The 27,497-nt window shown below is 43.8% G+C and overlaps 1 long non-coding RNA gene across 2 annotated transcripts; it reads right to left on the minus strand.

Moving 5' to 3' along the window:
- LOC121137244 lies at nt 1-27,426 on the minus strand. 2 transcript variants are annotated; one of them, XR_005874487.1, is made up of 4 exons: nt 27,189-27,426; nt 12,457-12,564; nt 2,885-2,944; nt 1-281 (listed from the first exon to the last, which is right to left on the minus strand). It is a non-coding gene; the product is annotated as an uncharacterized LOC121137244 (long non-coding RNA). The 2 variants fall into 2 exon arrangements; XR_005874486.1 differs by lacking the exon at nt 2,885-2,944.
- Between the last annotated feature and the right edge of the window lie 71 nt (nt 27,427-27,497).

The raw sequence follows: 27,497 nt of genomic DNA on the forward strand, positions 1-27,497 counted from the left end.
TTTTACATGTAAAAATGTTTTATTGCGCTTTTCATCTGTATTGTTTGTGTGCACACATACCATAGCAAACGTATGAAGAGCAGAGGACAGCTTGTGGCGCTGCCCCTTTATGTAGAGTCCAGGGGTCTAACTCAGGTCATCAGGTTTGCATGGCCACGGGCTTTTATCCAGTAATCCATCTTTCCAGCTCTCAAAAAACCCTTGACAGTATATAGAAAATGATGTTCGGTGGCTTTAATCCACAGACTTGGGGATCATGTCAACTGAATCTGAAAGGCAGACTAGGAAAAGAGAAAAGAAAGAAAGCACTAAGCAAATGCCACCTCCTTCGTCTTTCCCAGCCTCTAGAAATATAAAATGTGCTAATTTTATGGGGTTTTGTTTTTTGATACAGGGTCTCACTACTTAGTGAGTCTTGGCTGGCCTGGAACTTACCAGGTAAAACAGGCTGGTCTCAAACTCACATAGATCTTCCTGCCTCTGCCCTGCAAGTGCTGGGATTAAAGGCCTGTGCCACCATGCCCCAGGAATATTTCTCTTTTAAAATAGGCACTGCTACGTCTGGTATTGTGTTATATCATCATAAAATACATTTTGACAATAGACTTAGCCCAATTACGACTTGTGGTCTTGCCTTGAATAACTCCATCTGAACAAAACCCAAAGTTTTGTTGGGAACTACGGCTAAGGGAAGGCTGTCTGCAGCATGTACCTCAGTCTATGATGGCTCTGTGAGTGGGCCTCCACCACCTCTTTTAGCTTACTGCCAGCCACTTCAAGTTAGCCTCTAGCTCTACCCTGACAGAAGCCATTGAGTTTCCTCAATGGCTTTGCAGTTGCTCTTCTTACCATTTGGAATACCCTCGTCCCCTTGCTAACCCCGTATCTCCCACCCTTCTTGGATTTCTAGCTTTGGGAAACCTTCCCCAATCCCCTCAATGCAACCTGGGTCAGTCACCTCTGACCTGTCCTGGTCCTAGTAGTACCTTGTAGATAGTTGCTCAATAAACAGTGACTGAATGAAAACCACTGATTGCATGAACCTTTTCTTCAGATATGCTGCTTCTTCGAGTCCTCAGATCTTTGTCACTACTCATGCCTTAAAAAACATCCGAAAAAAATGTCTTTCCTCATAGAGGCGTTTAAAGGAGTCCTTAGTACATAAAATATATCTAAATAATGGGATTGAGTTGCTAATAAATTTGAGCCAGAAGCTGTCTTATACGGAATGCAATTTTGTGCAGGCTCAAAAACCCTAACTTGATATTTAATCTCATAATATCCTGTCCCATGGTATCTATGATAAATAATTCTCTTTTGCTTCTGGGCATTTTGCATACATTTTCTTGCTGTCAAATGATCATGTGTGCAGTATAGTGATAGGGACACTTAGAAATGCTAATTTGTATTAGGCTAATACTAGCTGGGTATGTGTACAGAAAATTATTCAAATATAAGCAGCGGGATAGAGGAAAGAGATAAAAGAATATTAAGTAGAAGATAAAATGTAGAAGCATTTTACCCCAGAGCATGGGAAGCAAATACAGGATAATCTCAGGTAGAGCAGGTATTTAGACTTAGACTTAAATAATGTTAATTTACAAAAAGCTTACACCCTCTCTGGTCCATTCTAAACTCTGGCTAAAAAGAAAAAAATCCATTTCTCCAAGTTGCAGGCTTAGCAAGTAGCATCCCACCTTGGAGCAATGTGCCCTGGTCTGACTGATTACAACTCAGAGCCCTTTGAGGCAAATAGGTGGTGGGGACCTCTGGCCCTCTGCTGCCTGACAGGTGTCAGCTAGCACCCCAAAAGAGATGGAAATGTCTATGTGACTCAAGGGTAGAAACTACTCATATCCACAGAATAAGGCTTTAGTGAATAGCAGAGTGCGGCATGTATCGTAAAACAAAGCAAAACGAAGGCTGTAAGTGAAGAAAAGGGTACAAGGAAGGAAAAGAGGGAGAGAAGGAAGAAACTGCAATCTGCAGAGTTAAATGGAGTCTCAAGTTGCTTACACTGTGGTTTCTAGGAAGCCCTGCCTCATTTCTTTGAAATATGACTCAGGCCCTTACCCAGGAGCAATATGTCCTTGTTCTGACAGAACTTTAAAATATTTACTCTGTACTCAGTTCAGGCAAATTCTCCATTCTTTGTCTTGGGCCATCTGCTTTATAGAAGCAAGGTAACTAACTGCCTTGCACACATCCAAGAGAAAAGATTTCATCTTTTCCTGCAGGTAGTTTTTTCTCCCCCACCCCCCACTAGACTACTTGCACTCCCTTGGCTGGCCACTTCCCTGTGGTCCTTGGTTCCCTTGGAACTGCAGCTAAGGATAAGATCTGGGGATGCCTGGGCAGAGGAGGATGGAGCAAGAGGATGTGTTTATTTAACAAAGGTTTGCAGGGCTGTTTTAGCCAAGAATCTTTTTCTATGTTCAAAGTGTCACACCCCTTTTATAACATCAGAACGGGACTTCTGAGGATGCCTAATGCAGTTAAAACAAACCTGCAAGGAAATTATTGGGTTTCCAGCCTTGTGGTCTCTGGGTATGACTATATTCCTCTTTAATTCTCTATGGAGTCTGTTATCATCATAGGCCACCATCAAAATCTGCCTTCCAGAACAGAGTTAATAACGAACTCATTCACACGGGTGCAGTGGCAAAAGAAGAAACTTGCCTCTAAAGCTCTAAAGAGAGTTAGGGTTATTTTGTCTATCTAAGACAATGAGTACTGGCAGGGGGCAGGGTAGGGGTAGAAAGAGAGAGAGAAGGGAAGAGGAGAGGAGGGGATGGGAGAGGAGATTAGAAGGAGAGGAGAGGAAGGTTTGGGGGGACAGGAAACATCTTAGAATCTAAGATATATGTCATAGAATTCAACTTACCAAGAAGAGTAGTTCTTTCTCAGAGTAGTTCTTTCTCAGTCTTGGAAAAGGTTTGTCGATCTTAAAAGAGGGAGAGAGAGAGAGAGAGAGAGAGAGAGAGAGAGAGAGAGAGAGAGAGAGAGAGAGAGAGAGAGAGAGAGAGAGAGAGAGAGAGAGAGAGAGAGAGAGAGAGAATCTCCTGTTTTCAGGACCGAGCTATTAGAAGCACAATCAAATCTACTTTTATTGAGCACTTACTGTGTGCCAAGCACTATACAAGCCATTATCCTTTTATCCTCACATAGGTGTAGAACACCATTCAGGATTCTCTTGACTAATCTGAATTGAAGTGGCATAATTAAAAAGAGTACTTATGGGCTAATAACAAACTGGGAGGTCCAAACACAGGGATGGCTCCTGATGGTGGGACTTGAACAACATCCCCAGAACCTTGTATCCCTGGGATCCATCTTCCTTCCTCTGCTGGCTTTGTCCTCAGGTTCCCTGTAGGGACATGTGGCTGTCTAGCCAACTTGTTCCCAAGAGTTTGTGTTTCAGTAGGAAACAGAGAGCAGCATTCAAGGCCTTGACTTCCTCTTGAGTGCTCAGAAAACTTCTAATTAAAAATAGTCATGGGTCTAGCTCTGAACTGCCCTGTGGCCAGGGACTCTCAGGATTTGTCCTGTCATGAGTTACATCCCCAGATGAAGGTGATTGAGCCACAACCGGACCAGGGGATACATAGAGATGAAGGGAAGAGGATCCCAGATGGAAGTATGGACACGGGCAATAATAAATGTGCACAGCCCATCTACATGTTAGGCTGGATTTGACAGAGGGAAGATACTGGCTCAGGGGCTTTTCATAACTCACCAAAGGTTATTACTAGAAATTTTCAGGACAGAGACATGAATCGTATTTATATATTTAACAACCTACACCTGTTGCTCCATTTATTCAGAGGAAATCTGTTTGATCTTTAAATGAAAACAAAAATACATAATTAGAGTAAATGAATCAAATTTTCCATAATGAAAATCATCTGTGACTTGTCCTGTGAATTTGTTCCAGGAGGCAGGCTAGAAGAAACCCTCTAAGGAGACACAATTGTCTTTCCAATAGTCACTGGCCAAGTTATACTGCCAGGGGAGAGAGCAAGTAGATAGATGTTCCTAAAGATACAGAGGGTGTTTTTAAATCCATCTCTGGGACAGTTTGAACCAAACACTGTGCGGGCTTCAAAAAAAGTAATACATTAGCTGAATTCTTGATGCAATATTTATCTTCTCAGACACTTCATTTGGACCCAGCTGCCTCCTGGAAGGACTTTGAAACAGTCATTTAGAGATGTAGTCACTGTTGAGTTTGTTCTGAATTCTTAACCACAATCATCTATAAGTCAGTTATTGATGACCTTATGATATTGATTTGTACTGATCAAGATAGAGGAAAGCTATGGAACCAGCAGAGTTAGTAGTGGCTGTTAAATAACCAGAGGCTCAGACAAACCATCTATCCTTATGGATTCTTAATTTCTTCAACTATTAAAAATATCTAATTTAGTTTTATGTGTATGGGTGGTTTGCCTGTATGTATGTCTATGTACCATGCAAGTGCCTGGTGTCCTCAGAGACCAGAAGAGAGTGTTGGCTCTCCTGGAACTGGAGTCACAGACAGTTGTGAGCTGCCATGTGGGTGCTGGGAATTGATCCTGGGTCCTCTAGAAGAGCAGCCATTGCTTTTAACTGTTGAGTCATCTCTTCAGCCCCTAAAATAATTGTTTTTGAGTTGAAGTTTCATGTATCCCAGGCTAGCGGATCTCTAATTCTTTGGCCTCCATCTCCCGGATGCTGGGTTTCTAGGATGTGTACTGCTTTTTTCATCTATAAAATCTCTAAGATTATGTTCCCTGTAAGATCTTGTGAAATACAGAGGATGTGACTATTAGTCTTTTTTTTTTTTTTTTTTTTTTTTTTTTTTGGTTTTTATGAGACAGGGTTTCTCTGTATTGTTTTGGAAGTTGTCGATCCAGCCTGGCCTCGAACTCACAGAGATCCGCCTGCCTTTGCCTCCTGGGTGCTGGGATTAAAGGCGTGCGCCACCACCGCCCAGTGACTAGTAGTCTTTTAAAGCATTGTACAAATATGATGTTTTACAATCATCCCAATCCAGGAATCTGAGAAGTCCCCAGTTGCCTTTTCATTTTATCAGGGAACCACAAGGCAACTCTGTAACAAATTGAGTTAGAACTAAAGTCATCAATGGCTGATTTTGACTAGGTAGCAACTGTCTGTTTAATAAGGAAATAATGGCTAGTCACCAAACCAAACACATAAAACACAGCAAAAGAACACCAACATTTTATTGGCTTGAAATTCAAAACAAGAGTGTGATATAGGTGTGACAAGAACTTCTAAGCAAAATAATCCGTTAACAAAACACTGTATGGTCTTACTCTCTCAACAAAGGGAGTTTTGGCATTTGGTTTGTCTGTTTCATTTATTATCTCATACAAGGCACACTAAGGGGTTCCCAGTACTTTATGTCCAGCACCCCAAGTTGATCAAATTGTCTCCACGAACAGCAGCAATTTCAGGAGAAAGACCATAACATAAAGAACAATGTAATTAAGAGCAAACTAAAACAGCACCAACCTGCATGAAGGTCCGGGACCTTCAGATTTCAAGATGAACTACAAAGCTGAGTGGTCACTGTTTGGACAGACAAGTGGTCAGGCCCATGGCCTGGTGAAGGATACAATACTGGTGGCTCATCTGGTCTCCAAAACCTTCCCTGGGATTTTACCTTGCTTTACGAAGGCACAAAAATCTAAACACCTTTGGGCATCTTTAGCCTGATGAACCAAGGCAATGCTTCTTGGGCCTTTTTTGGTCCTTCCTGCTTACTAAACATTGACTGCATACTGCCCACTGCTTGAATGCTGGGGTGTTTATGGAAGCAGAGTGTCCAGGATATTACTTGGTTCCAAGTTCTAAGATTCTCATCTGGAAATTTCACTCTCTGACCTACAGGATCTGTTGGACTAGGACTGGTCTGGAAAGATGGTTCGTTGAGCTGAAGGCTGGCTTGCAGCCTGTCCTTTAGGTGAGGGGTAAGAGTGAGGATAGTTAGGTATTCCAAGCCTGAAGAAAAGCCTGGGTTAGGGAATGCAGGGGAGGCCATGACGCATTTGGAGCATTCCTGTCAGCATCACTGGGCCACAAAATTTGTGTGGCTAGGCAAGTCTTAGAGAGGAGGCTACAGGATAGGCCAGGATCACAATGAATAATGGAGAGGTTGAGGCAGGGGGATTATAAATTCCAGTCTAGACTGGGCTATGTAGCAAGATTGTCTAAAAATAAAAACTAAAAAAAAAGCTTTGATCGTTAGGATAAGACAAAGACATCAAAAGTTTTTGAGTACAGATGTGGTTCGATTAGATGGGCTTTTTGTTTGTTTTGTTTGTTCGAGTGTTTATTTTTGAGATGGGATCTATCTTCCTCTGCCTTGGAATGATAGGATTAAAGGTGTACACCACCAACCACATGTAGCTTAGTTTTTTTGCTTTGTTTTGTTTTTGTTTCTTGAGACGGGGTCTCATTCTACGGCCCCGATTGGCCTGGAAACCACTGTGTAACCCCCCACCCTGTCCTTGCACTAACGGGAACCCTCTTGCCTCAGCCTCACAAATACTAGGGTTACAGTTGTGAGTTATCATGCCCAGTTTCGGATGTACATTTAAATATTCAAGAACAATGTATGGTCAAAACAGAATTTAGAAAATCAGGCTAGATGTGTGTCACATGCCTTTAATCCTAGCACTTGCTGGGAGGATGGGTGGCAGAAGCAGATGTGTCCCTGTGAGTTCCTGGCCAGCTACCATGTCTCAAAAAGTTTTTTTTTAATCAGAAAGTGTGTGTGTGTATGTATATATGTATATATGTATACAGATAATACATTTGTATATTTGTACATATGTATACATATATACATTTGTATATGTATGTCATACTTATTGAATGTAAATGACACATTTTAACTTTTTATGTTTACTTCCTGCTGCTCCAATGTGAACTCCTTAGCTTCTCAGGTTTAAATCAGCGCTCCTAAGAACGCTCTCATTTAAGTCTGACAAAGGCAGGTGAAGTTGAACTTGCAGTGTTTCATTCATTTAAAGCCCTGTGGAAGCCTGAAGAGGGGAAGAGACACTCAGCAGCTCTTCTCCTCCTTCTCTTCTACCCACCAGCTGCTCTGTCCCTACTCAAGTCTCTTGGGCAAGGGGAAGGATTGAGAAGAATGGTGGAGTCATGTGACTGATCCGGTTGTATGGTGTGGCACCTGAACCTTCCAGGGCCTTCTCCCAGGTTGCTTCTTCCTGAGGATTGTTCTCTTTGGCCATATCCTTTTTACATGGCCTGTGGTGGGCTCCTTCCTTCTTGAACATTAAGCCCTGTCTGTTCTAGCTTCTCTAAAGACAACCAGTCATTAGCCCTATTCCCTCAAACTCCAGGAGACACAGGTCAGTGTCTCCAAACGATCCCACTAGATGTCCTTATTTGGTTTAAATGAGGACGTATTGCCCATGACAATGTAGTGATGGACAGGTTATAGTAGACCCCAAGCCACTCCCTGTAAGGGACCTGTCTTTGACTTTTCTTGGAGGATGTGTGCGATTATTTTATTTTAAATTATGAATATGTGTGCATGTGTATGTCTGGGGGTGTATGTACCCATGGAGAGCAGGGGCTTTAGATCCCTTGGAGGTGGAGTTACTGGTTGTGAACCACCTAACAGGGGCATTAGGAATGCCATTCTCGAAAAGTAGAACACAACTCAATGGCTATGCCATCTCTCCAGCCCCCACACTGACTTTTTAAACCTTCCAAAGAATTTTACCAGCTTCTCTTCCATGTACTGAAGGTGGGTGCTGGGCTTCCAGCCCTCTCTGCTCACTCTGCATCCCACTAGTACTCCTTAGTCTGCCAATCCGCAACCCACCATAGCGCATTTGGCTTTGCAGTTTAGAAAACATTAGATGCAATTTTATTTAGAAAATGAAAAGCACCCAAAAATCCCATCATTTTTGTTTGTTTTGTGTTTTCTTTCTCCCTTTGGAAGTGGGGAGAATAAAGAATGAGCATCTGCTCTCATCCTGAGCAGTTTGGTGTGCATCCTTTAAGCTGCCTTTCATGTTTACACAAATAGGTAGAAGAGTCTAACTACTAAGTAGAAGATAATAGGCCATGCTGACTCACAAAACAAAAATTTGACATTTTTCCATTAAGGGTGGAGTTTATACTCCCTCTCCTGGAACTAGGGCATGGCATGCTGTGACTGCTTTGAAGACTGGAATATGGCTTGTGACTTCTGGGGCAAGGTCAGGAGAGGCTGTGAGGCGTTCAGCTTGTTCCCTGGGGGACACTTGAGGCCTGGAGCTACCACAGAACAGACATGACTACCCTGAAGCCATGATATTGGGGGTGTCCCTGAAGATCCACTTCAGCATTGCAGATCAGGGGACAGTTCAAGCATAGGGAGAGGCATCATCCAACCCCAGTGCTTCCTCCTCAGAGCTCAGGTGACACAAAGCCCAGTTACCAAGGGCAGAGAAAAGCCACCCATGCTGTAGCTGCTCAGAATTGGTGGCCCATGGCATCTCCAAGTACAGCAAACTGGTGGCTGCTTTGAGTCAATGTGTTTTAGGGTGGATTGTTACACAGAGACTGTAAATGGAAACAGACATCGATATTCACATTAAGACATTCCTGTACCTGCAACCGGGAAGAGGGAGGAGAGGAGAACAACCTTAGGGGCAGGAAAACAAGGTGGCTGGTGAAACGAAGGTCAAGTTAGGCAGTGGTGGTAGGGAGGAGCGAGAGAGAACCTATGGAGAGGTATTTAGACTGGTACTCCTGACCCACGTGCAAAGTATGAAGCGTGCTAGGTGTGGCGGCACATGTCTGAAATTCTAACACTCGGGAGGCGGAGGTAGGAGGACCAGGCTAAAACTAACCTGAACTAACTAACCTAAACACTCGGGAGGCGGAGGTAGGAGGACCAGGCTAAAAACTAACCTGAACTAACTAACCTAAACTACACGAGAGCCTGACTCCAAAGCACAACACAACAAAACAAAACCTGGTGGCCATGGTGGCACATCCTTACAGCTCAGCAGGAGGATCATGAGTTCGAGCCTAGCTTGGGATCTATAGCTAGATTCCCATCTCAAAAGGTAGGGGAAATGTGGGAGACTAGGCTCTAAGGCAAGAACTTTCGTTTGGTCTGTGAATGCATCACTCCCTCCACACGTGTCTCAGCATTGTGTGTGTGTGTGTGTGTGTGTGTCCACATGTGGTGTTGGCTTTCTTACCCCAGGCTGTGAGTACATGGTTTAGTTTCACAAATGAGATGCTCTGAATGTTAGGATATAGATTATAATAATCAATCTATTTCATTTTATCTTACATACTTACTTAAAAAGCCTCAATCTTAGGAATACAACAAATGCAAAGTGAGGTTTGAAGAGGAACCTTATTATTTTACCCTGTCAATGAACGAGGGACTCCTGGTCAGCCTTGGTGAGACTGGCCTCCTGCAGCCCAGCAGGCAGGTGGGGTGGGAAGGACAGAGTCTACAGACACCACACAAAGATTAAAAACCAAACAAACAATTGTTCACAGCCAGTTTACTAGCAGGTTTTAAGATATATCATGGCAGGCTATAAGGCGATGTGTGTGTGACATATGATTTACATTCTATAAAGCGATTTATTTGCACGTGCACAAATACAGGTTAAGAAAAGACCAGAGGCAGATTTCGACCTTCTATTTTTGCTGCTTTGTTGAGTCCCTTGTGCTTGTTTATGTTTTCCACATACACATTATGAGAAAATGAAACAAACAAACAAAATATGTCCTGCTGGAAATTCTGCAGAGATGGATTGATTGGAACTGCAATACTGTGGAGAGGTTGGAATGTTACAGGTCCAAGGCTAGTAACCATGTCTTGGACTAGTTTTAGCCCTCTGGAACAGCCATTCCTTGACCACCTCTGTATCAGAATTGTTATCTTTTGACTAATAGATAAAAACCCTTTGGAATCTATTAATTTAGTAGACCACTAACTTCCACCAACCCAAAAGTTGTACCTGTCTCTCTGATGTACTCACAATGCTTGTTAGTTTGTTTGTGACAGGGTTTCTCTGGGTAACCTTGACTGTCCTGGAACTCACTCTGCAGCCCAGGCTGGCCTCTTATTCACAGAGATCTGCCTGCTCATGCCTCTGAGTGCTGAGATTAAAGGTGTGTGCCACCTCTGCTTGCTGAACTCAATTAATGCATTTTAAATTAGCCTTGATTTATGACATTCTTTGTTTTGTAAAACTAGAAAACGCTTATGAAACTGCTTATGGAATCCTGGGCCATGGTCACCCTAAAATGGCTCTGGAATAAACTTTCTTGTTGACACCTTTTGATGAGAGCTGTGGTTTTTGTGTCCAAAATTTCATCCATTCTGACCATACTTGGCAGTGTTTCCTGTAGCTTCCATCTTGGGTCACTTGGTGATTCTTTATTTTACCTAGGTGGTCACAGACCCAATAAGGGAGCCCTTTCCACACAGCTGGGTTCCCTTCTGATTCCTTCAGAATTCTTTACTAAACGTTTCTCCACTACTGACCTCATTCTCCAAGTGTCCAGCCTGGACCATGGCCCCATCTTCCTCCAGCCCTCCCTTTGGGGGGTGGGCTGTGGTTTTTAGTAACTAATTTCCTGTGTCTCGATTCACTTTCTGTCTGGTACTCCCTGTACTCTTCCATTTCCTCACTCTCCCCTGACTTCCCCAGCAGATATCAGTTTGATGTTAGAACTGGAGCCGATACACAGTAAACGCATTCACAATATTTGGGGAGTTAATAGCTTCGCACTCACTGGGTTTTTAAAAGAGGCTGCCCAGTTCACATTACCATGTCTCTAATTAGTGATGCTAAAGGTACAATCAAATGCAGATTTTTACATGCTTGAATTTGTGTGCGAATAGGTCACAACCTCTTTTAGCAAAGCAGGAAAAGTTGCCTGTAGCCAGGCGCCATCACTATTAATATCAGATAGAGCAGCAACTAATTCAGTCATGTTGATGGATGCTGAGATGGTGCCCAGACTCCTGCCGTGGGAGTGACTGAGCGGAGAAACCAATTTCCTCCTGGCCTGAAGTGCTCCAGGTCACTCTGGTTACAGAAAAATGGCAAGAGTCAATATGTCTCCTAAGCCAGCTTATCCAGAATGGTGTGTACAACTAAGCAAACAAAACAAAGCAAACAACAATAACAATAGGTGCATGTGGAATCTATGATGTCCCCAAAAATCTACTCTAGTTAAGCAGGGGGTGGGGAAAGAGGAAGGGAGCTAAGGAAACTGCGAAGTGAACCAATTACAAGAGGCTCTGCAAACAAACATTCAGCAGAGGCAGAAATGTGGACCAGCTTCTGAGCTCTAGCCACTGAGTCAACTCAAAGCAAGGCCGCTCCTGTGCTAGGGAATTCATTCCCTGAGGGACTGGTATAACAATTTGAAGGCTTCTCCGTCCCCTCCTATCTCCCCCCCCAATCTCACACCAGAAAGTAAATGCAAGGTTTATATAAGCATCCAAGGATATGAAGACATATTGAGACATCTCTAGGCGTTGTGCATTAAACAAATCTTTGTGAGGACACACTATATGCTCTGTTCCTACTGTGAGGGAAGTTGCAATCTAGGTAGCAAGGGGAATTGGTGCAAATGATAAACACAATCTTCATCAATGAAGTCCTGTGAGAGGGTGGCGGAGAACAAAGAAGGAAGAGTGCCTCTATCTTCATGCCTCACTAAGGGGAGGCGGGCAGAGGATGATGCAGAAGAGGGAAGCTGACAGGGAGGGAGGGGCAGGCAGTGAGGTCTTCAAGGATAATTAGGGACAGAGCCTGTAAGGTGCTAGAGGGGCAGGGACGATGAGCAGGCAGCTAGGGTTCCCACTGAAGGAAGAGCCAATTCTACTTTTTATATCTTGGTGTTCCATTTCTCGTTTTACTCTAAAATGAGAACTGAGTGGAAGCCACATTTTGTAGCCCTTGAAAGTGGAAATGGTACAACCTGACCCATGGCTTTCACACAGTTATTTCCTGGAATCTTAGTTTTCTTAGCCTTTTGGTTTGTCCTTGTCCTACAAGCTAGATCAGAGAAAGGAAAAGAAAAAAGTTAAAGCCAACCCCCGTTAAGTAGTTGGTTTATGTTTTTATAATCTACTTCCAAAGACATTTAGAGGAAACAGTTAATGTATCTGTTGAACTGATTGGGTTAAAATGGCCATGAAGAGGTTGGAAAAGACAAGCTGCATTTCCACCATTTCCTTAGGCTTCGCTCTTCAATTAGCCTGATAATTGGGAGATAAAGTAGAACATGCTACACCCACTTCAAAGAACCCATGCAGGAAAAATACCAGAGAGCTGGCTTTACGCACACACTGCACAAATCAAACTGACTCTCCATGTATTCCTTTAGAACTAATTTTTAAAATGCTAAATGCTTATGGATTAAAATACAGAAGGCATTCACACTCACTCTTCAGAAGTAATCCCAGTCAACAGATTTATGAATCCTCTTCCAATATAAATACGACACAACAGGATATATTGTATCTTGTGGCATCTCGAGAAAGTATCTGTGAGGCTTAAGAGACAAGATATATTAAGAGAGGTAGATGGGAAGATTTAGGGAAAAACTGCTTCCTCTAGTAAGCAGTTAAGTATTTAAGTTGATGTTTATTTGGCATAATTTTGTGGAATACGGCTGGAGGAAATGATGGAAGAAGGAAGATGCTAGCCATGGTGCACGGCCGCAGACAAAATAAAGTACCTTTATTTCGTTTTCTGAGACAAGGTGTGTGTGTGTGTGTGTGTGTGTGTGTGTGTGTGTGTGTGTGTGTGTGTGTGTGTGTGTGTGTAGACGTGTGTGTGTTTGAGTGTAGACCCATATGTTCCGGAACTTGCTCTGTGGACCAGGCTGGCCTCTGCCTCCTGAGTGCTGGGATTAAAGGTGTTGGCCTCCACTGCCTGACTTATTTAAAAGTATCTTGAACATTTCATTGCATCATCTGCACGCTCATCAGTCACTTTCTTTGATAATTACATATAACTTTTACTACATTTAACTCATCTTATATTGATGACATTTAGATTTCCCCATTTCCTCTAAGCATTTTGTGCGCACGCCTGTGTGTGTGTGTGTGCTGATTATAAAAAGAGAGTTTCTGTAAGTTAGACTCATAGGAGGGACAACTCTAGGATGAATGATGGGAATTCTTAAAGTCTAGACAGAAAACTGTCATTGTTTAATACACTATTAATGTGCAGCCCAATGTACAGCTGTAGTTGTGAAGGCAGAGTGCTGTCTTGTGCAATGAATAGTGTGTCTGTGCAACTCAGTATCTGAGGCAGGACAGAAAGTCAGGAAATTAAGGGTACATGGAAAGGAAAGGAACTCATGTCTGATCTTTGCATGGACTCAAAGTCAAAACTCTCCAGGACTAAGGAGATATCTCAGTGGTTAAGAACACGAGTTGCTCTTGCAGAAGACACAGGCTGTTCCTGTGTCCCACACGGCAGCTGGCAATCACCAGTAACTTCAGTTTCAGGGCATCCAATGCCTTCTTTTGACCTCTGTGGGCACTAGCTATGCATGTGTGGGTAGTAGGCGTGTATGTGATACACAGATATGCGTGTGGTGCACAGACATACACACAGGGGAAGCACTCATACATTCAAGAAAATAAATCGTTAAATTCCATCATAAATACATTTGCCATGAAGTTTGCTTTCATAGAAATATTCCTTTTACATGTTTCACTATGAATGTTCAAATCCATCCAGGGAGATGGCTCAGCAGGTAAATGTGCTTGTCTCAAAAGCCTGACACTCTGAATTCAGTCCCTGGAACCCATGTAAAAAGCCAGATGTAGTGGTGTGAATCTGTAACCCAGCTTTCCTGTGGTGAAATGAGAGGTAGAGGCAGGAGAATTGCCCAGAAACTCATAGGCCAGCTATCCAAGAGAACACAGCGCAGCAGCAGAAACAAGGTAAGCTGTCTGCATACGATAGAGAGCAAGCCCCAACTCCTGAAAACCTGGCCTCCATACATGTACCATTGCACCTTGACACTGGAGCCATGACTCTGTAGCTAACAGACACAGACTAGCTCACACACACACACACACACACACACACAGAGACACACACACACACACACAGACACACACACACACAAATACATTTTTTAATGTTAAAATAGCAATGAGCCATGTTTAAGACCCAAATACATATGGCCACATTCCTTCTTGGCTATAAACCTGCAATATTCTGGAAATCTCAGGACACTCACTATAAACTTCATATTTATGAAGTCCTGTCTTAACTCCCTTGTGTAAATCTAGTGTCTGTGGTTTAACCTTACCAACCTCTGATCTCATTCAATTCCCCCTGAAGTACCTGTGAGAAACCCTGTGATCAAGTGAGAAACCTTGTGACCAGTGCAACCAAAATCACATATATGGCTGCTGTTAAGATGCTATGTGCCTTGCTCTTGTGAGAGCAGCCACGCCCATCTCTAACTTTGTACTTTCTTTACCTCAGCAGCTACTTTCCATGAAAGGCAGTGCTTAAATCTATTAGAAATTTTAATCTCCACCTGTGGTTTATGTTGATGAGCCCTGCTCTTTTTTTGTAGTATGATCACATAACAGCTAACCCAGAACATGTTTGAGAGAGAAGGTAGATGGCATTAATTATTATACTGGGTCTACATGCATAAGTCAGGACAATGTAGAGGAGAGTGGAACAATTTCTTTTCCTAATAATTATTAATACAAACACTAATGAAAATAAAAGTCTCTGAAAACTCCAATGGCTCTGTAAACAGCTTAAGAAACTTCAAGTATTTCCCTTCTGGCCTCCAAACCCACTTTCACTTCCACAGAACTGTACTGACAGAGTGTAAGAACCTTCTAGCAATCTGCTTGTTGGAACTTGTGTTAATGGCACAAACAAAACATTTAGTGATGAGTGGGTATAATTAGCTTCTAAATATTTTGTACTATTAAACTTCTCATTTGGAGAAGGGAAATTCTCAAACCAAGGATATAAAACTTTTCATGGAATAAAAACATAATAATGAAAGGGGAGATGTTCTGGAAAATAGTAATAGAACAGTGCCTCAAAAAATTAACTCCCCCCTGCAGCTACCTTCAGCGTCCCCATAAGCACATTCCAGAGCAGCAGACAGGAACATTACAGATCCTGATTCCAAGGTCTGGGGAGGTGCTAGCAGGCCAGATTTCAGGAGCTCCCTGGACTGGTGGTGACTTTTGTGGCTCAATTGAGAACCTGCATTCTGTTTGCCATCAGCTCTGCCAAGGGTTGGCTTGTTTTCTCTGGTTCTTTGTGGACAGTCCAAAGCTCTGGGATACTAGATGTCTCATGGCCGTCTGTGAGTGTGTTCTAGCAAATCGGTCGCTTCTCATTTCCAAGACAGCAGAGAGGGTGGGTGGGCTTATTTGACTGGCTGGCAGGAAGGATCAATTCTTGTTGAAATCTGTGTGGTTTCAAGGGACAACTGGTCACTCCAGATGAAAGAGGAAAGCCTGGTCTGTGTGTGTGTTCCCCACAGCAGCGTTTTCATTCCTTGTTAAGGGTTGGATTCTTTTCTCTACGGGTTATCCCCTGCTCAAGAAGAAAAGCCCTTGATGGGTTAATGAATTGCCTTGCCGGGCATACTGAATCATCTGTCTTGTGTTTCTCACTAAATGAGAAGCTTTAACAGCTCAGGGCTGAGGTGTTGAGAAGCGTGTTTCTAGCTGATAGCAAGCTGTTGAAATTGCCTGGGCCTGTCACCCTACCACCTAAAGGCAATTCCACAGGAGGGTGTTTTCCAAAGCAGTCTTCATATCAGCTTTGTCCACTGGCTATTCATTTAGAAGGCATATTTAACTGCCTAATTGTTCTCCAAGACTTAGTTACTACAGTTTAATGTGTTGAGGTAGCAGCTAGCTACTTTGAGCCTCCTCCCTCAGAAATGGTGACTGGCACAATAGAGAGCAATACCATCACTTTCTTTTCCATTCTTGCTACATTGGTATTTATTTACTGCCTCCCTGTCTCTTTCTGTCTGACTGTGTGTGTGTGTGTGTGTGTGTGTGTGTGTGCATGCATGCATGCGTACGTACCTGCCTGCGTGCACACATACCCATGCTTGCCATAGTGTATGTGTGTGCAGGTTCCAGAGACAGAACTCAGCTTACCAGGCTTGCAGACAGGTTCCTTTATCCACCAAGCCATCTCTTAGACCCCCCCAGGAGCGTTAGTTTCTGACCTAGACTTTGCTTTCATTAAGGCGTTCTTTGGTAAAATACTAGACATAATCCTGTTTTTGTAAATTGGGTATTTTCCTCTGTCAAAAAGCTGAGGTCAGTCTATAGGACCTGACAAAGATGGTTGAGCTGCTAAGTGAAAAACAAACAAACAAAAATGTCCAAATAGTATGCATGGCAGATGCCATTTATATAAAATATGTGGAAATACAGTGCGTGTTAGTCTATGAGTAGAGGAATTGTAAAAGACTATGCATCATATTATTAATAGCTGTTATTCTGGGGGTGGTATTGTCAGGGCTTTTTACTTCCTAAGACAGCTGGAATGCTTGCCTTTTTCACAATAAACGTCTGTTATTTTTCTAATCCAAAAGGGAAGAGGACACCAAAATAAAGTTACTCAGAAGGAGTCAACTGATTTCTTAGTCTTATAACCAAACTGGCTGAACTAACAAAATTCAATAAAAAACAGTTCACCAGTGGAGCATGAACAGTACATGATGCGGAAGGCAGCATGATTACCCATTAAAGAATACTACGTATATGTTTATGATTACTATGTATATGCTTATCCAGGCAGGGGAAGAGGCAAATGTCATAGAAGAATTTTCTCTAGGTTTCTCATGAAAAACAAATTCTTGTTTAAAAATAAACTTGGAGTTGGTGAGATGTCTCAGGGATTAAGAGTCCTCTGTTGTTCTTGCAGGAGGATCTGGGTTTGGTTCCCAGCACCTACCCGATGTCTCATAACTGTCTATAATTCCAGTTCTAGGGAGCCAGTGCCATCTTCTGACCTCTGAGAGCACTAACCACACACCCGATGAACATGCAAATAGTCAAGACAAACATTCACACACATAAAATAGAACCAATAAATCTAAGACAATAAGTGTGTTTGTTGTTTAGTCTGTTTGTGGAACTTTTGTATTTTTTAATTTAAAAAGATCTATTTGCATGTATGTGTCTATGTCTACGTGTGTGCACCCAAGGAGGCCAGAAAAGAGTGTAGGACCCCTTGGAGCTGGAGTTACAGCAGTTGAGAGCCATCTGACGTGCCTGCCTCAGGCTGTTTGAAAAGCAGCACGTGCTTTTAATTGCTGAACCATCTCTCCCACTGTAGAAAATGTGAAGCAAATATGCTGTCTTTTATTAAGAGGTTAAATAAGGCAAAACTTCATCTTAAAAAATTGCAAAGAAACTGCATTGCATGCCTTCAAATTCTTCTGGGGTCAGCAACAAAAAAAAAATGTACTCGGGTGCATTTGGTGCTCAAAATTGCTTTCTGCTAATCAACTGTGCTACTTTAAGTTAACCAATAGCCCAAACTGTACTTGATGGGTTTCAAACACAAGACACAAAGTTGGGTGGGTATGGGAGGGAGGGATAAGGGGTGAATATGATTGAAATACATTGTACAAAATTCTCAAAGAACTAATGAAAATGAGACAAACTAAGAGTGTTTTAAAATATAAAAGGATGTTGAAAAGTACATAGTATTCACTAGAATGTATAAGTAAGATAAAAAGGGAGCCAAAGCCCTGATTAGAAAATCTGCTCATTGTGTTGGAGATGAGAAAATGTGGAGGAACTGTAGGGCTAGGCCTTCCCATAGCATGAGAGAGGAAGTCGGGTAGGTATGCTGAAACTAGAAAGTTCCATATGTACTTTTGCTGTTGGGTTCTCTGCGTCAAAACAGACTTCTGGACTCTTGCTAAAGAATCAGCTGAACCTACTGTTAGCTCTCAGAAGAGTAAGTACAGTGGCTACTTCATTCAACTTCGTATATGGTGATGATTTTCTCCGGTAAGCATATTCAACCTGGCATAAATCTACTGTAAATCAACAAAAATCAACTGTCATTACTCATATAAATTGTTACATAAAAATGCACAGAGAGTTCTGGGTTGTGTTTTAAGGGTACTGTTTTCAATGTGAATTTGTAGATTGTCAGTGATTCACAGCCTCACTCTCCTGTTTAAATGGAGAAGATGTATGCACTAAAAATCATCCAACGTGGTAATTTATCCTGATGTGAGCAATTTGGTTCTCCGGAAATTTTAATAAAAACTATTGTTGGAAGATGCAAAAAAAAAAATGTGAGGCTGAACTGGGGAGAACTTGCTTTGCTCCTCACTAATTGCAGAGCAGGTTCTGCCCCTCACCTGGGCCTAACAGTAGAGTTGTTTGTCCCTGTTGGCTCCAGTGGGGGAGGGGGTGCAGGTGAGCCAGCCATGAGGGCATGAGAGTAGGAATGTTAGCCCCACTGTCTGCCAAAGCAGTGTCGATGATGAGGGAGAGATACTCCTCTCAGCCCTCAGCCCTCATCACCTACTGAGGGCAGGAAAACGAAAGTGGGAGACCCTGCCCCTCACCAGCTGCAGCACGGGGGAGAGTGGAATAGCAGGCCCTGCACCCCACCTGGGGAGCACTAGATGACCCAGTTGGGGAGGAAGCAGGTGAGACAGTCCCCAGGGCATGATAGCAGAAGAGCTGGCCCTGTCGTCGTCCTCTCCCTCCCGCCCCCATCTCCTATGTTGGGTGCACGGGTGAGGGAAAGATGTTCTGCCTTGCCACCTGCACTTCCCCCATGCCCACCCCTCACCCCCCCACACCTCCGTCATAGAATGGGAGAGCTCGCCCTGCTGTGCACTGCTGCAGCATGTAGGAGTGCAGACTCTGCACCTCACCCGGGAGCACACGAGAGCTGACTCTGTTGGCATAAGAGCAAGAGAGCGGTCTCTGCCCCTTACCTCATGTGCCATGTGGTGGCATGGCAAGGGGGAAATATGTCCCCCACCCCCACCCAGCCACCTGCAGCAGGCCAGAGAGTTGGTCTGGAGGGGGCATAAGACTGAGTGTGCTGAGCTGCTCATGCCACTCACCAACGGCAGCTATCTGGAGAGCGGACCGTGTACCTTTGCCTGCGCAAAACAGCAGAGCTGGCCCGGTGGTGTGATCTCCAGTGGGTTGGACTGAGGCTGTGAAAGCAGAAGAACCAGCCTGCTGCTCCTTGCTGCCTGCTGCATTTGGTGAACTATCCAGGGCAGGGCTGGAGAGCTCAGTGGGTGGTGACCATGAGGGAAGCTGGTGGGCTAACCAACCCAGTTACCTCCTAGTCCCAGAACCAGGGCTATGAGTTGGCCCACTGCAACATCCACCCCATCTGTGGTCTGCTGGAGTATGTAAAGAGGGCAGACCTGCACGTCCAAAGCAGCAGGATCTCCATGACACAGGGCAACAGGATAGGCAAGAGGAGTCCCAGTGAGGGCCCAGTATTGACTGCATAGCAGAAGCCAGAGGCCTCCAACTAGACCCAGGACTCATTGCAATGAACATGTGCAAGTAAGGATGTATAGACCAAAGGGTAAACTCTGTGACTCACTACAGTGTCCATGCTGAGATTTCTTGTTTGGTTGGTTTTGGTTTTATTTTTAAAATTTGTTTTGTTTTGGTGGGGAGGTAGTAAGGGCAGAGGGTGGAAGTAAGGGGGTGGGGAGATGAGTGGATTAGGATTCACGATGTGAAATCAACCAAAAAAAGAAAAAGAATGCGAGGTTGCACTTAAGAGTAAGCGGCACAGGACTCCTGCGGGGTGTGCTTGCTGGTTTGATTTGGTGTAGCTATGTGCCCTTCTGCGGAAGCAAAACTTTTGGGCATGCTGACATAGTTTGGATTCTGTGGTCACCTTCTTAGGATCCCAGACCCATTTCAAGCACCACAGTCCCAAGGAGCATTTTAACTCATTTGGTACGTGTGTGCACACACGCGCTCGCGCATGTGCGTGTGTTGTGGGGACAGTGAAATGGCACAGTGTGAAAGTCTGATGATCTTAGTTGGATTCCTGAAACTCATTTGATGAGGATAGAACAAACTCCACAAATTTGTCCTCTGACTCCACACATATGTAGTGGCACTTTGTATGCGTAAAAAGAATTTGGAAGAATATTTATTTTTGTTTCTCAATCTAATTTCTGTTTAGGAAAGTATCAAATTAGAATATGCTGGATATTGATCAGTAGTACCTAATGACAATTAATTGATAGGTATAGTTCAATTAATTATATCTGGTCTAACATACTGGTTTTTTTTTTCTTTCTGGTTTGTGATTTATCCCAGCGTGGAGTAGTACTTGATTTTAAAGACTTGAACCTGCTTTCTCCCCCACTATTCTTGCAATTTCCTTTTGGACAAATTCTTAGCCTCTTGAGTTTCAGTTTTTTGAAACCAATACATTATGGTAAGTGATACTACACAGGGCTTTTATAAGGCTTAAACAAAATAGCCTGTCAATGACCCAAGGTGGCCTGTCTAGTGAGGGCCTGGTATGTGAAGACATCAGGGCCAACCCGATTCTCTTTCAGAGGAAATCAAACCAACAGAATTATATGATTTGCTGTTGACAGAGAAACCCACTGCAGAGTGAGTTCCCTTAATGATAGTGCCCCGGGGTGGCCATTCTGTGAGCCACGCCTGTACTTGGTCTCACAGTTAGGAAAGAACAGACTCAGATGTAAGTGTAATGGTATCTTAACACAAGGGTATTTGGAAAGAGTAAGTATCTCAGAAGTTGAAAGCTGAGTTCTATTGTTTTATGCGTTTAAATTTTTTTGAGTGACACAATAACTGTACATACTCATAGAGTACAATTATACAACATATACACATGCACACACACGCCAAGTAATGGTCACTTGGTAGGAAGGTAGAAGCAGAATTAATAGAACAGTGATCACTGATAACCAATTTAAAATTGCCAGACAGGCTTTCAATCCCTCATCCTTTCTCTCTCTATAAGGTATGTGTCATGCACCTTGAAATGGAGACTTGACCTTACCCTTTAGCAGGCTGGGAATCTTTCTGATGGGGCTCTCACCCAGGTCCATCTGGGATCTATTTTTGTCTTTATAGATCCTTAAACCATGTCTTCCCCCCTCTGCCTAGAACATTTTGGGACAGTATGTGACTGCCGTGTTCTCATCCTCTGTTGCTTGGGACACTGCCTTCAATTCCTTCAATTCCCTTTTCGTTCCATGTGTGATGCTATGTGTTATTACCTCCCCATGTGAGCATTTGAGGATCTACCTCTGAGCCTTCCTTCACTTTACCCAAACTCAAAGCATATTTGGTCCCCAAGAGAACATATAGGGCACACGGTGAAGACGAGCCAAAGAAGGGGTCCACTTGAGAGACCAGTTACGTGAAAGGAACACCAGATGAGGAATGGAAGAGGGGAGCAAGGGTTGATGGGCAAGTGTCCAGAGAAAGTGGAGCAGGTTTCAGGATGTAGGTGAGTGTGTCAAAGAGAAGAGCAAAAGTGATGACAATGAGGGGAGGAAGAGTTAGATTTGTAGGTGAGGGTTCTCCTGAGAATGGGCTATGGGAGGCTGGGGCAGATTTGGACAGCCACCCATGGGAAAGGTGAAATGACCTAAGAAGAAACAAGATGATAGGGTAGCACCCGGAGGCTGGTGGAGACCAGAGACTCAACATTTGCAGTGGTGGTCCCTGCTCTATGGACTGGAGGACCGGATCCTAAGAGCCTGGCCAGCTCAGTTCTGATGGTTAAAGTCAGAGTTCACAGGGCCTGCCCAAGGCCCAGGCACACTGTCTTTAGGACTCTGCAGCAGTCCAGATAAAAGAGATATTTCTGTCCCTGCAACTCATTTCTGTACTGTGGGAAAGACATAGGTACCCTGCAGGCAGCATACATGAATTTGAGAATAGAGTTCATGATGGGTAGGAATTGTTATTTTACATGACCAAGGCCTTGCTTGCTACATAATCAGTTCCATTCCAAATCTTAACCCAGCCTGCTTCCTGCTACAACTGGAAATTCTCATGACACAGATGTTTCTTTCCTAATGAGGTTAGATATATGGTTTTCCTGGTCTCTCTGTCACACAAAAGGTCATGGTGCATCATGCATAAGCCAAGTGCGAAGTTTGATTCAATTGCCACGCGTTGGCCAGACTATTAACAAGCTCCAACAGGTTAAACCCATGTCAGCTGCTCTGCAGCAGGACTCTGGCTCCTGGCCCATGACCTGCCTGGAAGAGCAACTGCTGAGTGTTATTCCCAGTTGCCTGGCTGAACCCTTGTGATGAACTGTCTGAGAATGCTCAGGGGCTGCTGTCATTTTTCTGGGACAAAGGGCTACTCTATACAAGGGTTCCCTGTTTAGGGAAAACCCACGTAGACCACCTAGAAATACCAGGTTTCCTCAGTGGGAAGAGGAACCAACCAGAACTGAAGGGATTCTGTCTTCTTCTTTTGTCTGTCCACAAAGCTTGCTAAGAATGCCACTCCTGTGGTTGTAGAGGCCCAAAGTTTCTGTACAGTCAAACTCAGGGAGCTCACAGATCCCTTTTGCTGTTTGCAGACCCATGCTAGTCTAGATATAAACTTTGCTTACCAGAATTTATCACTCCTACCTTGGGGGATTTGTTCACTCTGGTGGTCAGGCTGGAAGACCAAAATGCAATAGTCATATTTTTGACAGTGTTCTAAAGTTTTGTTGAGCCTGCATGGCTTCTAGTGATTGGACATGCCATATCCTGTATCCTGAGCAGTCAGGGACACAGTTCATAAATCCCATCGGGACTGATGTGGCTCCTGAGTTAAGTGATGAACAAAAGGCCAAGGAAGCTTGACTCTTGAAAGTATCTGGGGACTGGGAAGATAGCTCCATATAAAAAGTGCTTGTCACACAAAAATGAGGACCAGAGTTCAATTCCCAGAACCCATGTTAAAAACCCCGGCACAGCCAGGAGGTGGTGGCACAGGCATTTAATACAAGCACTTGGCAGGCAGAGGCAGGTGGATCTCTGAGTTTGAGGCCAGCCTGGTCTACAGAATGAGTTCCAGGACAGCTAGAGCTCCATAGAGAAACCTTGCCTCAAAATACCAAAAGATGATAGTGGGGCCTGGAGAGATGCTTCAGCAGTGTAAGAGTGATTTTCTGCTCTTGCAGAGGACCTGGATTCAGTTTCCAGCACCTACATCAGATCCTATATACACATACACAGAAAGCATCCTGAAATGTTTCTTCTTTCTCCTTCTCTTCCTTTTCCTTCATCTCCATCTCTCTGACTTCTCTCTCCCTCCCCTCGGTATGCCATGTTGTCCAGATAAGCCTGGAACTCACCATGCAACCCAGCTGACCTTACCATCGTTCCTTTTCTACCTCCCAAGTGTTGAGATTACAAACATGCAACACCTTGCCTAGAACTTCTGGTATACTAAGTTACAGAGTTCAAGTCCTTTAGAATCTTATACATATGCAGGGGTTTCTGTATACCAAGGAGACACAAGATATTTAAAATGGAATTCTTTTTTTGTCACAGGTTCAAGGTTTGCAAGGAAAGGGTGAAAAAAATGAATAATGTCAATGTGGTGGTTTGAAAGAAATTGCCCCCCCAGAGGGTGTGGCACTATTAGGAGGTGTGGCCTTGTTGGAGGAAGTATGTCACTGTGAGGATGGGCTTTGAGGTCTCTTTTTCTCAAGTTTCCCTCAGTGATAGTCAGTCAACTTCCTGTTGCCTCTGAATCAAGATGTAGGCCTCTCAGCTCCAACACCTCATCTGCCTGCACGCCACCATGCTCCTCATCATGATGATAATGGAGCCAACCTCTGATACTATCAGTGAGCTGCCTCAGTGAAGTGGTTTAATTTGTACAAATTGCTGTGGTCCTGGTGTGTCTCACAGCAATAAGAAACCCTAACTAAAAGACAGTCAAGTTACCCACACATCCCAAAACAAAGTGCCAGCCCAGCCATCAACCATCTCCACCCTGGAAAGGAGTGGAGGGGGTTTGGTGGCCAGGATGTCTGACTGTGAGAGGATGGGTGGTGGGATATGTTTCCACCCACTCCAGGACTCAGTCTTCTTGGCCTCGGGCACAGGGAAGAGGCCTCAGAAGAACACAGCTAGGCTGATGCTTTCTGATAGATGACTGGCTGATTTGTGATGCCCAGGGGAAAATGCAAACTTGAGGAACCCTTGATTGAAAAGCAGACGGGGGAAAATGGTATTAAAAGTAAGAAATTAGTAAAAAAAACAAACAAAAAAGATGGGTGTTTACTCTTAGAAATAAACTCTAGCCTTGAGACTTAGTTCTGGCAAAATTCCAAGGCACTCAGAGATGAAAAGCAAGTATGCTTCTCATTCATTGTCTGCAATGGTTCAAGGGCTATGGGCATTTTGAACATGTTGTTCTGCTTAGCCTTCATGTCAATACTGGTTGGGTTTTTGGTAACTTGCCTCTGCCTCCGAGTGCTGGGATTAAAGGCATGTGCCACCACCACCCAGTGGATTTTTGGTAACTTTTATAAGATCACACAGAAAGCACAGAGAGGTAGAAATTGCAGGCTGCAGCCTTGGTGTTTCTCCATGCATTTATCTCATTACCCATGGAGAAAGAAACAATACTGACACGTTCTGAGCATCTACAGCGTGCTTGAGGGTGTTGGTCCAGCTGCTGGAGAAGGAACCCCAGCTTCGGCAGGATCCTCTCTTGGCCCTTCAAAGAAACACATAATCTCCACTGTGGACCCCAGCTGGCTCACTATTAGGCAGAGCAGCTGGCAAACTGATGGAGAAGGGACTAGAAGTGTCCTTCATTTTCTCACCCATGTTTGTCCATCCGTGTAAGGTGTTTAATCAACCCCTCCTCCTCTACACCCCTGAATTCCTAGGGCAAATCCTCCTCCCTCATTTTCCCTGTCTATAAAAATCTTCTTCATCTGACCAAGGGCCAGCAGAATATAATGAAAAGGCAACTTAGAGGTTATGCATATGGTGAAAGGAAAATAAGTTATTTCAGGATAACATGCTTTCTGAAATGAGATTTTGGTGTATTAAACAAAAAAAAATGAGCTGTCTGGCCAATCATCTTTTTGCCCAAGAATTATTTTATTTCTCCCTTTAGCCATATGATCTGTGTGTGTGATGGCTAATGGATACAACAGAACAGGTCACAATTAAGCAGCAGCTGAGCAAGGAGGTTAGGCTCTTATCCCTTTAGGTCTTGGAATGTGTATAAATTCATGGCCATATTTGATGTCTTGTCTAAAATGTGTTCTGAAAGAACAGAGCTGCCAGTAACCTTGGCAACAAAACAAGGAAAGAGAATGGCTTGTTGAATCCAAAGTTCTTACAGCTGAAAGAGGCCCAGTGGAGCCATGTGGTCCAGTGCCCTCCTTTGACAGACAAGAAAACTCTTGACGAGAGATGCCAGATGGATTTTCTACAGACACGGGGTCCTTGAAGCAAAGTTGAGCTAGGACCCCACCTCCTAAGCTTGCTGGAAACTTGCCTATGGTTTATTTTCAGTTTGTATATTCACTAGTTTATTTATGTTGGAATGCTTTTGTTTTCATTTTGTTGATTTCAAATTACGGAAGTGATATATTTCTTACTGTAAAAAAAATTGAGAACAGAAATATAGAGAGAAAATGTGAGTTTCCCAAATCTGTTTTTCTTTCCAGTAGAAACTTCTGTTTGTGGGCTAGTGTGTGCTCTTCCTGAGTCTCCCTGTCCGTTTACAGTTTCACCTTTTCAGCTTCCTAAAGGGAAGCGCTCATCATTTGAGGGCTGGCTTGCTTCATTTACTACTTTTTATATCAGCACACAGTCACATTCCTCTTCTGTTGTTGCTCTTGTTTGAGACAGGGTCTCCCTGTGTAGCCCTGCTTGTTCTGGAACTTTCTCCATAGACCAGGCTGACCCCAAACTCACAGAGATCCTCCTGCCTCTGCCTCCCTGCCTCCCTGCCTCCCTGCCTCCCTGCCTCCCTGCCTCCCTGCCTCCCTGCCTCCCTGCCTCCCTGCCTCCCCGCCTCCCCGCCTCCCCGCCTCCCTCCCTCCCCGCCTCCCCGCCTCCCCGCCTCCCCGCCTCCCTGCCTCCCTCCCTCCCTGCCTCTCTGCCTCTCTGCCTCCCTGCCTCCCTCTCTCCTGACTCCCTGTCTCCACCTCCTGAGTGCTGGGATTAAAGGTGTGCACCACCAAGGCCTGGTTCCTCATTGTTTTTTAAATTGAGGTGTTATTTGTTAATCCTGAGATTCTCCAGAGAAAAATCAATTCCATGATTTTGAGTCAAATTTGAAGCAAGTTTTAATTAAGTACTGACCAGAGAAATGGACTCTGGCTAGGTCCCTCTTTGGGTTCCCAGGGAGTCTTCTCATTTTTTTCAGGGTCTTAAAAAGGCAAAATTCACAATTCATTGTGTTTCCCATCAGGTCCAATGAGGATCAAACATACATCCTGATATATTTCCTGCCCGCCTCTGGACCTACAGCCCACATGTGATCACTCATATCCAGTATAGTTGGTTCAGACAAACTTATTTAGGGGAATGAAACCATGTGGCTATTAGTTCCCAAGAACTACAACTCCCAGCAATCAGGAAGTTATCTTGTCCTCACACAAGTGGGACTTACAGGTTAACTTCGGCTCTTACATATTCACACAACATAAAATTTGTTTTCAGATGAGCAATCAATGGCCTTTAGTATGCTGTTCAGTCAGTACCACTAATTCCAGAACGTTTTGAGCACACACACACACACACACACACACACACACACACACACACACACACACCAGAAGAAGAGCATAGTGTGATTAGATTTTTCCAGAGAAGCAAAACCAATAAGATAAGCACAGATGTGGTTGTGGGTAGATGTAGGGATTACAGGAATCAGCTCAGAAAGCCCCTGAAGAACTAGATGTCCTGCAATGTACTATCGGTAAGCTAGCAGACCAGGAAGGCCAGGGGGAACCACTTAACCAGTGCTGTGGTAACTTTTTCTGAGAGATGTGAACAAATTTCTGTTTACCTGAGGGGGGAAGACATGACAAACCAAGATAAAGATTCCACCAGAGTTCATCTTAAAACCAGTGCCTATTATGGAGCATAGGTGAGGGATTACTTACAGGAATGTGGATGATACCAAAACAGATGCATCTTCACAAAGTTCCAGCCCAACACAGTTGAGGGCTCATGGAAGCTGAATCATAGAATCACACCGTCAGTGAACCTGCCACTTCCTATATAGTCTACAGCCTCCCAAAATCATTTGCTACTAGTTGGGAGGGGAGTGATGGAGGGAGTAAAGACTGGACTTCCAGGTGAGGATCCTGTGACTCTTCTCTACAGTAGCCTTGGCTAACACTGAATTGTTCTGTTTATTTTGTTGCCGTGGCTACCAGGCTGAGGAAGTCTCTATTCTAGAATGGCCATAG

The sequence above is a fragment of the Mesocricetus auratus genome, unplaced genomic scaffold, assembly GCF_017639785.1.
Source record: "Mesocricetus auratus isolate SY011 unplaced genomic scaffold, BCM_Maur_2.0 Super-Scaffold_100676, whole genome shotgun sequence".
Classification (NCBI taxonomy): domain Eukaryota; kingdom Metazoa; phylum Chordata; class Mammalia; order Rodentia; family Cricetidae; genus Mesocricetus; species Mesocricetus auratus.